The sequence below is a fragment of the Oryctolagus cuniculus genome, chromosome 11 (assembly GCF_964237555.1).
Source record: "Oryctolagus cuniculus chromosome 11, mOryCun1.1, whole genome shotgun sequence".
Lineage (NCBI taxonomy): Eukaryota > Metazoa > Chordata > Mammalia > Lagomorpha > Leporidae > Oryctolagus > Oryctolagus cuniculus.
Window position 1 is genome coordinate 66,429,942 of NC_091442.1, and position 9,911 is coordinate 66,439,852.

The following is a 9,911-nucleotide window of genomic DNA, read 5'->3' on the forward strand; positions in this document are numbered from 1 at the left end:
AGAGCTGGATAGGAAGTGGAGTAGCCAGGATTCAAAACGGCATCTTTATGGGATGCCAGCACCGCAGCCAGTGGCTTTACCCGCTGTGCCACAGCGCTGGCCCCACAATATAGTATTATTAACAATTATCATCAAGATGTCCATTAACTCAGCAGAACATACTCATTTGGTACTGACCCAACACTCCCCATTTCCCCTCCCCCCCAGTCCCTAACTTTCACCTATCTACCGCCATATTATGAGTATGATTTTTTGAATTCCACATATAAGTCGAAGCATACACAGTTTGTCTTTCTGTGTCTGGCCTACTTAACCTAATTTCCTCTGGGTTCATTCATGTTGTCACAAATGGCAAGATTTCCTTCTTTTCTTGTGGCTGAATGGTATTCTGTTGTGTGTATGTATCCCATCTGTTTGCTGTGGACAAACGCGTCAATTGTTTCCACATCTTGACCATTGTGAGTACTGCTGCAATAAACATGGGTACAGATATCTTGCATTTCCTTTGGATAGTTACGCAGAAGTGAGATTGCTGGCTCACAGGATAGTTCTTTTTCAATTTTTTTAGGTACCTCCATACAATTTTCCATAATGACTGTAACCAATTTACTTCCCATGAATACAAGATTTCCTTTTCTCTACAACCTTATCTCTTATCTTTTAATAATACAAATAGTCATCCTAACAAGGTGTGAGATATTGTAATTTTGATTGGCATTTTCCTGATGATTAGTAATGTTGAGCATGTTTTCATATATCTGTTGGCCATTTGTATATGTTGTTTCAAAAATTTTTCCCATTTTACAATCAGGTTATTTTATTTTTATTAATAAATTGTATGAGTTCCTTATATATTTTGGATATTAATCCTTATCTGATATGTAATTTGCAAATATATTCTCCCGTTCCATAAATTGCCTTTTCATTTTGCTGATGATTTCTTTTTTTTTTTTTTTTTTTTTTTTTTACAGGCAGAGTGGACAGTGAGAGAGAGAGAGAGACAGAGAGAAAGGTCTTCCTTTGCCGCTGGTTCACCCTCCAATGGCTGCCGCGGCAGGCGCACCGCGCTGATCCGATGGCAGGAGCCAGGTGCTTCTCCTCGTCTCCTATAGGGTGCGGGGCCCTAGCACTTGGGCCATCCTCCACTGCACTCCCTGGCTGTCGCTCCCCCTCTTCGTGGAGGAACGACACAGGACCCTGCGCTGTTCTTTCGTCTGCTCGGCCCTCCCCGGGTTTGCTGCTGGTTCTTCCCGGGTTGGCTACTATCCCTTCCACCTCCGTGGAAGGGCGGTTCCCCCGGCCACATTCCCCACTTCCGCAGGGGAGCGGCACACCGCCGGCCGGCTTTCTGGGGGCTGCACAGGCGTTCCTTCAGATGTTCCCCTTAGATGTTCCCCATAGATGTTCCCGGTGCATGCCGTCTCTCTCCTCCTTTATAGTCCTTCTCTGCCAATCCCAACTCGGCTGCCCACACGCCGAGTACGCTGCTCTCCTCCAATCAGGAGCAAGTCCTACAGTTTATTGGTTGAACTGGAGGCAGCTGTGCAGAAGCTGTTTACTTCTCTCCCAGCGCCATATTGTGGGAGAGCAGATGCATAGAATAAGTCTTAATTCCAGTAACTCAGTCTAGTCCGGATTGCTCCCCACAGATCCCCCTTTCTTTTTATTTTTGGCGTTGATACGCGCCTGTCTTCGGTTGTGAGGAGGTTTTTAGGCGCTGATGCGTGCCTGTGTTCGGTGCCCTGCAGTGCATGCTCTGCTCTGCCTGCAGGGGCTTACAAGCCCTATCAGGCAAACTGAATCCAAGCCTTCTCATTGCCATATTGTGGGGAGGCTTATTGGTGTTGATTCGTGCCTATCTTCGGTGACCTGCAGCTCATACTCTGGTCGAGCTGCTTGCTGGCGCTTACCGCCTTAATCAGGCAGACCCAATCCAAGCTTTCTCATTGTTACTGATGTTAATTCGTGCCTGTCTTCGGTGACCTGCGGCGCATAAGCTGCTAGCCGCCGCAGGTGCTCATCGCCTCACTTAATCGGGCAGACCGAATCCAAGCCCTCACATTGCAGTGTTGTAGGGAGGCCTTTCTATTTCTCTATTTCTCTATCTCCGGGCATTCCTATTTCTCCCATTTTACTTCTATCTTCCAGCATTCCTATTTCTCTCATCTTACTTCTAAACTTCTGTTTCTCTTATCCCTGCGGCTTCCCGGCGCCTCGCCCTGCCAGCAGGCTCCGCCCCGAGGCTATTTCTCGGCGGCTTTCCGGCTGAGCCGCTTCAGCCCGCGTCTCTCTCATCTGCGCGGCTCGGCTTTGCGCGCACCGCGGTCTCCACGCCCTTCGCGTCTGCACCACGGCCTCGCGCCAGCCCCGTTCCCTATCTACTTGTGCCCCGCACGCTCTCTCTGCGCACGGCAGCCTCCGCGAGTCACACAGCGTAGCTTACGTGTCCGCCACTAGCATTCAATCTAAGTTCCCCGGGCTAGCCTGGCGAATTCAACCCAGCTTACGTCTCCGCCCCACGATCTGGCTTCCCGTCCTTTGCTCCCCGGGCTAATCAGACGGATCCCAATCTGGCTTACGTTTCAGCTTCTGGTTTCAACTTTTCGCCCCCTATTCCCGGGCTAACTTGAGAATCCCAAAGTGGCTTTCGTATCCGCCTCGGCCTGCCCCCCGCGGCTTCAATTTCCCTAACATTTTTCTCTACCCGGTATGTTTCCCCAAGCTTTCTTCCAACAATATTCCTCCCTCATTTCTCCTGGCCTCTCCCCACAGTCCGCATCCGAGTCTGTTTGTTCTAGCTTTCACTTTCGCTTTCGACCTTAGAGATTTCTCCCAGCTTCCCCCCGTAGTCCGTATCTGAGTCTATGCCTAGGCTTTCAATAGCTTCTTCCGGCACCTTTTTCGTCCGGCTTTTCCCTAGGCTGTTTGCTAGTCTCTCTCTCTGGTAATTTTCCCATTTCTTCCCGGTCTTCCCTCCTAAGTTTCCTATCCGTCCTAGGTTTCCTATCCGAGTCACGGCACCATTATGTCGCTCCCCCTCTTCGTGGAGGAACGACACAGGACCCTGCGCTGTTCTTTCGTCTGCTCGGCCCTCCCCGGGTTTGCTGCTGGTTCTTCCCGGGTTGGCTACTATCCCTTCCACCTCCGTGGAAGGGCGGTTCCCCCGGCCACATTCCCCACTTCCGCAGGGGAGCGGCACACCGCCGGCCGGCTTTCTGGGGGCTGCACAGGCGTTCCTTCAGATGTTCCCCTTAGATGTTCCCCATAGATGTTCCCGGTGCATGCCGTCTCTCTCCTCCTTTATAGTCCTTCTCTGCCAATCCCAACTCGGCTGCCCACACGCCGAGTACGCTGCTCTCCTCCAATCAGGAGCAAGTCCTACAGTTTATTGGTTGAACTGGAGGCAGCTGTGCAGAAGCTGTTTACTTCTCTCCCAGCGCCATATTGTGGGAGAGCAGATGCATAGAATAAGTCTTAATTCCAGTAACTCAGTCTAGTCCGGATTGCTCCCCACACCTGGCCACAGCAGAGAGCTGGCCTGGAAGAGGGTCAACTGGGACAGAATCCGGTGCCCCGACTGGGACTAGAACCCGGTGTGCCGGCGCCGCAAGGCGGAGGATTAGCCTAGTGAGCCGCGGCAACAGCCTTGATGATTTCTTTTGCTTCACAGAAGCTTTTTTAATTTGAAAACGGTTTAGCTCTTTTCTTTTTTTCAAATTTTATTTCAGGTATGCAAACTTCATGCATTTCATGTATACAGATTTAGGAACATAGTGATACTTCCCACCCTACCGTCTCTCCTTCCCATGCTACCATACTTCCTCCTCTTTCCTCTTATTCCCTCCCTTAATTTTTACAGTGATCTACTTTCAGTTTACTTTATACTCATAAGATTAACCCTACAACAAGTAAAGAGTTCAACAGATCGTAAGAAAAAGCACTGTTCCTCAACAGTAGACACAGGCCTGTAAACAATAATCAAATCTCAAAATGTCAATTTCACCCCTATATATTACATTTTTGGTACTCTTAGTAACCACAGATCAGGGAAAACATTATATCTGCCTTTTGGGGACTGGTTTATTTCACTGAGCATAATGGTTTCCAGTTGCATCCATTTTGTTGCAAAAGGCAAGATTTCATTCTTTTTTACAGCTGAGTACTATTCCACATAAACATAAACAGCTGAGTACTATTCCACATAAACATAATTTCTTTATCCAGCCATCAGTTGATGGTCCTCAGGGTTGATTCCATATCTTAGCTGTTGTGAATTGAGCTGCAATAAATTTAGAAGCTTTTTAGTATGATGTAGTTGGACTTCTTTTACTTTTGTTGTCATTTCCAAATAGTTCCAAGAGCAAAGTCAAAGTGCTTTTTCTGATAAATATTAATTGATCATGTGTGTTTATTTCTACCCTCTCTATTCTGTTAAATTGGTCTATGTGTCTGTTTTTATGCCAACACCACACTGTGCTTTTTTAAAGATTTATTTATGTATGTATTTGAAAGGTAGGATAACAGAGAAGAGACAAAGAAACAGATCTTCCGTCCAATGATTCACTTCCCAAATGCCTGCAAAAGCCAAGGCTGGGCCAGGCTGAAGCTAGGAGCCAGGAACTCCACCCTGGTCTCCCACATGGGTGGCAGGGGCTCAGTCCTGGGCCCATTATCTGCCACCTTCCCAGATACACTAGCAGGAAGCTGGACCAGAAGCAGAGGAGCTGGGACTCTGTTCCAAGATGCAGTTTAACCTATTGTGCCACAACACTAACCCAGTACCATACTGTTTTGATTTTATTTTTTTATTTGAGAGGTAGAGTTACAGACAGTGAGAGGGAGCAACAGAGAGAAAGTTCTTCCTGCTGTTGGTTCACTCCCCAGATGGCAGAAACAGCTGGAGCTGTGCCGATCCGAAGCCAGGAGGCAAGTGATTCTTCCTGGTCTCCCGTGCAGGTGCAGGGGCCCAAGCACTTGGGCCATCTTCTACTGCTTTCCCAGGCCATAGCAGAGAGCTGGATTGGAAGAGGAGCAACCAGGACTAGAACCGGTGCCCATATGGGATGGAGAATGTCCATATGCAGGTGGAGAATTAACCTACTGAGCCACGGCACCAGCCCCTGTAATACTATTTGAAATCAAGAAAGGTGATGAGTCCAGCGTTGTTCTTTCTCAATATTGCTTTGGTTATTAAAGGTCTTTTGTTGTTCTGTAGAAATTTTAGGATTCTTTTTTTTATTTCTGAAAGAAAATGCCACTAGTATTTTGATAGGGATTGCACTGAACCTAGGAATTGTTTTGGATAGTATTGAAATTTTATGTTAATTCTTCCTGTCTATGAACATGGGATATTTTTTCATTTATTTGTGTGTATATCAATTTCTTTCACCAATGTCTTCTAGTTTTTTAGTGTGCATATCTTTCACTCCCTTGGTTAAATCTATTTAACTATTGTCTTTGATTATTGTAAATTAATTGTTTTCTTGATTTCTTATTCAGATAGTTCATTGCTAGTGTGTAGAAATGCAACTCAATTTCTGTATGTTAATTTTTTTATCCTGAACTTTATCAAATTAATTTATTAGTTCTATCAGTTTTGGAGTGGCATCTTTAGGGTTTTTTACCTATAAGATCATGTCATCTGTAGAGATAATTTAACTTCTCTTTGATTTGAGTAACATTTAATTCTTTTTCTTACCTAATTACTCTGGTACATTTCTTCTATACATAAAATGGTGAGAGTTTTATCATGAAAAAATATTGAATATCATTAAATGCATTTCCTGTGTCTATTGAATTTTTAAACAAACGATTTTTATCCCTTATTCTGTTAAAGTGATGTATCATGTGTATTGATATGCGTATGTTGAACCAACCTTTCATCTTAGGGTTAAATCCCACTTGATCACAGTGTATGATCCTTTTATTGTGTTGTTGAATTTAGTTTGCTAGTATTCTGTTGAGGAATTTTGCAACCCTGCTCATCACAGATATTGGCCTGTAATTTTCTTTTCTTATAGTGTACTTATTTGGCTTTGATATGAGGGTAGAGCTGACCTTGTAAAATTAGTCTGGAAGCGTTTGCTCCAATTTTTGGAAGTTTGAGAAGGACTGGCATTACTTCTTTAAATGCTTGGCAGAATTCACCTGTGAAGCCATTTGTTCCCATTCTTTTCTTTGCTTGGAGGTTTTTGATTACTGCTCAGTCTCCTTCCTCTTTACTGATCTTTTGTTTATTCATGACTGAGTCTTGGAAGGTTATATATTTTTAGAAACTAGAAAAATACTGTGAACTTAATTGATAGTCATTAAATATTTGATTGACTGATTCTTGCTTTAAAAAAAGATTTTATGGGTCTGGCGCCATGGCTCACTTGGTTAATCCTCCACCTGCGGTGCTGGCATCCCATATGGGCGCCGGGTTCTAGTCCCGGTTGCTCCTCTTCCAGACCAGCTCTCTGCTGGGGCTCGGGAAGGCAGTGGAGGATGGCCCAAGTCCTTGGGCCCTGTACCCACATGGGAGACCAGGAGGAAGCACCTGGCTCCAGGCTTCGGATCAGCGCAGCACCGGCCATACCAGCCATTTGGGGGGTGAACCAACGGAAGGAAGACCTTTCTCACTGTCTCTCTCTCACTGTCTGTAACTCTACCTATCAAATAAATAAATAAATAATCTTAAAAAAAAAGATTTTATTTGAAAGGCAGAGTGACACAGAGCGAGGAAGAGACAAAGACAAAGAGACTTTCATTGGCTGGTTCATTCCCCCAACGGCTGCCAACAGCCAGGTCTGGTCTGGGCCATCCCACCATCCTGGTATCCTACGTGGGTAGCAGGGCCCCAAGCACTTGAGTCATCTTCCTCTGCCTTCCTAGGTTCATTAGCAAGGAGCTGGATCAGAAGCAAAGCAGCTGAGACTTAAACTGGCACTCCAATACCAATGCCAGCATTGTAAGCAGGGGCTTAACCTGCTGCACCCCTGATTCTTGTTATCTCTTGAGAGTATAATGAAAAAAAAATGATGTGTCAAACTGTTGAAACAGTAAAGTTAGAAAACAGGAAGTTACCTTGAATGATGTCATGGTTCAATCCATAAGCAGGATATTTTATATAGTAGTAATAAATACTTGCTTTGATTATGTGTTAAGTATCTACTTCTGTGTAACAACCCCAAAACTCAGTGTCTTAACGAAACAGAAGTCTCCAGTCATCTCACAGTTTCTGTGAGACAAGAATGCAAGAGCAGCTCAGCTGGGCAGTTCTGTCTCAGTCTCACATGCGGTTGTAGTCAGAAGTTGGCAAGGGCTGACGTCATCTGAAGGCTGGAGCAGGAGAATCCACACTCACAAGTGTCTGGAAGGTTTGCACAGTCTGTACACAGGGTTGCCTGGGTGATGCCTAGGAGTCCTCACAGCATGGCAACTCTGGCTTGTCCTAGAGCAAGTGATAGGAGACCAAGGCAGAAGCTGCAGTGGAATTCACAAATCACTTCTGCATATTCAGGGCCACTCATAACTGAATTTGAATGAGAGACTAAGGAAGGCCATAAATGCTAGGAAGCAGGGTCACTGGAAGCTACTCAAGGCTGTCTACCACCACTGATGGAATTTCCAGCGTGGAGAATTCCCTCTCTTCTTAGAAGTATCCAAGGATACAAGCCCGTAACTGCTCCTTCATTAATATTTTATTGCTTACGACGTTTCACTGGGATGGGTACTGTGGCATAGTGGGTAGAGCCACCACCTGTGGCGCTGGCATCCCATATGGGTGCCAGTTTGAGTCCCAGCTGCTCCACTTCTGATCCAACTCCCTGATAATGTGCCTGGGATAGCAGTGGAAGATGGCCCAAGTCCCTGGACAAATGCACCACATGGGAGTCTCAGATGAAGCTCCTGGCTCCTGGCTGCAGATCAGCACAGCTCCAGGAGGTACAGCCATTTGGGGAGTGAATCAGCAGATAGAAGATTCTCATTCCTTCTCTCTCTCTCTCTCTCTCTCTGCAAACTCCACTTTTCAAATAAATAAATAAATAAATGTTTTTTATAAAGAAATTGTTTCCTAATTCATCATAATGTGCATTAAATCTGAAAAAGAAAAACCACAAGACCATTGATTTGATATTGCTCTTTACAGATCTTTGAAAATATACCTAGTGACAATGCCAGTGACAAAACCATTTCTTAGGACAACCTATTTCGGGGGCTAAAGGATATTCATTCTTTCATTATTCAATTCATAGTAGACTAAATTTTGTGGTGATATAAACAAAGCAATATACAAAAATAATTTTACAATTTAGTGATTATGCCAGTTAATTACCAACCAAATTTTACATTACTTGGGCTTACTTCCCTTTTCCTGATCCATTTCCTGGACATATTACTAACAATAATAAAACTACCTTTCATTTAGCATTAGTGACGTACATCACTAATCATCCCACAAGTCTTCAAGGTAGGTGTGATTTATCTGCATTTGTGGAAAGAAGAGGCTATGAAAGAGTGAGTGACACAACCAGCACTTGGCAGTGCTGAGTTGCAAGCCTAGCTTTGCTTCTTGAACAGATAATGCTCCTGTTAGAGAGTTACTCCCACAAAGGTGGCCTCTTAGCTCTTAGTAAGAGACTTCCACATTTATGCATTTGTAAACTGTTTCTGCAGTTATGTCCCCGACTGTATTGACAGTGTCATCGAAAGAATTTATGTGAGACGACCCTTTTCATTTTCTTTTCGGATTATTTTCTTAAAATACCACACATTTGCAGGTCAGGCAACTGTGAAGGGACTTTCCAAGGATCAGTGCCCAGCATGGGGGCATTTGGTAGACTGCCTTAATGATTCTGTATGCTGCATAGATTGGGGATGGTCCCAAGGTTACCCTGTGGGCAGGATGGCAGTAAATATGTGTACATATATATTTACCTTAGTGCTCGATACATTTACCTATGATTATTTTGTACTTAGAAATATTTCAGATCCAATCATTCCTTTCTAATTACAAAATAATCAGGTAGACAGACTTACTGAGCACTTAATGAATCCCAGAAATTGTGCTAAGTGCTTTACATGAATCAATTCAATTAATCCTTGGAAAAATGCTAGGCTCATTGTGGAAAACTTAGAAAAAAATTAAATATACAAGCCACCCTTTATTCCCAAACCCAGAAATCATTGTTGATATGTCTAGTGGATGCTGTGGTGCACTGCCCCGGCTCCTAAGGTAAAACTGTTAGCTATGGCTCAAAGTTGAATTCCTCTACAAAGTTACCTTCAAAGTTATATCTCCTCCCTGAGAGCAACTCAAATCCAGTGACTGTCCAGTTGTGGAGGTGCAGAAGTACAGCCCATAGCTGGGACATCCCGTCTTTAGACTTCCCATGAGGCCAGTTAAAGCTTCTATGGCAACTGTCCTGTAATCCACCTCCTCCCTCTGGTTAGTCTTGCTTCTCCTTAAAGGTGGAAGCACTGAGAGCACTTTCCAGCAACCCACCTGCCTGCAAATCTCTGCCTCAGAGTCTGTTTCCTGAAAACCCAACCAAAGTCAACATTTTGTAAACAAATTTAGAATTTTTACATTTATTTTACTCCAACCAATTTGAAATGTTTTCATCCATTGTTTTGTCACTTAATTTTTTGTTGATACTATTTAATTAAAAATTGTACAACAGAATTTATAACAGCCACCTGGGATTGATTTGGCACATCATACCCAGCTGATCTCGCATGATTGGTTACTGGTTCTCACTGTGGCAGACCCTAAAACTTAGCATACAGACACTCATTCTCAACCTCCTCCTCACTTGCCTCCCTCCAGAATGGGAAAAGCAAATGTTCCCAAATGTTTAGTTTTCCTAACCTCCCTTACAAGTGCCAGCCACTGAGAAGTAAGCTGAAGTTTTCTCAGGGTTGAGGGA